Source organism: Chrysochloris asiatica, unplaced genomic scaffold (assembly GCF_000296735.1).
Source record: "Chrysochloris asiatica unplaced genomic scaffold, ChrAsi1.0 scaffold00036, whole genome shotgun sequence".
Lineage (NCBI taxonomy): Eukaryota > Metazoa > Chordata > Mammalia > Afrosoricida > Chrysochloridae > Chrysochloris > Chrysochloris asiatica.
Window position 1 is genome coordinate 12,249,563 of NW_006408554.1, and position 2,241 is coordinate 12,251,803.

Sequence of the window (2,241 nt, forward strand, 5' to 3'; positions counted from 1 at the left end):
TCTTCATTTTTTTACACTGATCTTCCACTTAACCAAACATGATGTCCTTCTCCAGGGACTGGTACCTCCTGATAATATGTCTGAAGTATGAGAGATGAAGTCTTGCCATCCTGATTTCTAAGGAACATCTGGCTGTACTTCTTCTAACACAGATTAGTTCATTTTTTTTGGCGGTCCATGGTACTTTTAATAATTATTCTCCAACACCAAAACTCAAATGCATCAATTCTTCTATGGTCTTTATTCATTGCCCAAATTTCCAAGCATATGAAATGAACGAAAATACCATGGCTTGAGTCAGGTGCACCTTACACCTCAAACTGACACCTTTGCTCTCCAACACTTTAAAGAAGTCTTGTGCAGCAGGTTTACTTAATGCAATATATCATTTCATTTCTTGACTGCTGCTTCCATGAGTGTTGATGGCTGATCCGAACAAAATGAAGTCTTTGACAACTTCAACCTTTTCTCCATTTATATGGATGTTGTTTATTGGTCCAATGGTAAGGATTTTTGTTTTCTTTACATTCAGGTACAACCCATACTGAAGACTGCAGTATTCAATCTTCATCAGTAAGTTATTTTAAGTCCTTTTGCTTTCAGCAAGCAAGATTATTATCATCTCCATATCTCAGGTTAATGAGTCTTCCTTCAATCCTGATGCCTGTTTGTCTTCATATAATCCAGCTTCTTAAATTATCTGCTCAGCATACAGCTTGAATAAGTATGGTGGAAGAATACAACCCTGGCATAACTTTTCTAATTTTAAACCACTCAGTGTTCCCTTGTTCTGTTTGAATAACTGCCTCTTGGTCTATGTACAGGTTCCTCATGAGCACAATTAAGTGTTACAGAATACTCATTCTCTGCACTGTTGTCCACAGCTTGTCATGATCCGCACAATCAAAAGTCTTTGTGTAGTCAATAAAGCACAGGTAAACAAACCTCTTTCTGGACTTCTCTATTTTCAGTCAAGACCCATCTGATGTCAGCAATGGTATCTCTTGTTCTACGTCCTTGTCTGAATCTGGCTTGAACAGTTTCCTGTCAATGTACTGTTGCAGCTATTTTTGAATTATCTCTAGCCAAATTTTACCTGCATGTAATATTAATGATATTGTCCGATGACTTCCGCATTCCACTAGGTCACCTCTCTTTGGAATGGGCACTAATGTGGATCTCTTCCAGTCAGTTGGTCAGGTAACTGTCTTCTGAATTTCTTGGCATAGATGAGCGAGTGCCTCTAGTGCATATTTGTTGAAAGAATTCAATTTGTATTCCCTCAATTCCCGGTGCTTTGTTCTTTGCCACGACCTTCAATGCACCTTGGACTTCTTCCTTCAGGATCACTGGCTCTTGAACATTGACCATTTCCTTTTGGTACAGTGACTCAGTATATTCCTTCCATCTTCTTTTGATTCTTTCTGCATCTTTCAATAATTTGACCAGAGAATCTTTCAATACTGCAAGTCAAGGCTTGAATTTTTTCTTCAGTTCCCTCAGCTTGAGAAATGCTGAGCATGTCTTCCCTTTTGGTTTTCTAACTCCAGATCTTTGCACATTTCATTAAGGTATTTTACTTTGTCTTTTCGAGCTGCACTTTGACATTTTCTATTCTGCTTTTTTATGTCATTTCTTTCATTTGTTTTATCATTTCTATGCTAAATACCAAGTTTCAGAGTCTCTTCTGACATTCATTTTGGTCTTTTCCTTCTTTCTTGACTTCTTAATGATCTGCTTTCATCCTGTATGACATTCTTGATGTCATCTCAAAACTTTCCTGGGCATCAGTATTCAGTGTCTAATTTATCAAATATTTTCTTGAGATGATCTCTATATTCAGGTTGTGTTCAAGGTCATATCTTGGCTCTTGTGAACTTGTTTTAATTTTCTTCAGCTTTAGTCTGATCTTGCACATGAATACTTGAAGGTCTCTTCCACAGTCTACTCCTGGCCTTGTTTTGACTGATGATATGGAGCTTTTCAACTATCTCTTTCCACTATGTAGTCAACTTGATTTCTGTGTATTCCATCTGGTGAGGCCCATGTGTATAATCATCTTTCATGTTGTTTAAAAAAGGTATTTGCAATGAAGAAGTGATTGGCTTTGTGAAATTCTACCATGCAATCTCCAGAATTGGTTCTATCACCAAGGCCATATTTTCTAATGACTAATCCTTCCTCATTCATTCCAACCTTTTTTCCATTTCAATCACCAGTAATTATATATACATCTTGATT

General features: G+C 37.1%; 1 protein-coding gene across 1 annotated transcript in view; it reads right to left on the reverse strand.

Annotated features, from left to right (window-relative positions):
* The window catches only part of SGK3 (serum/glucocorticoid regulated kinase family, member 3), a 114,930-nt gene that overhangs the window by 60,376 nt on the left and 52,313 nt on the right, over positions 1–2,241 (reverse strand). The gene's annotated exons all lie outside the window — the stretch shown is intronic.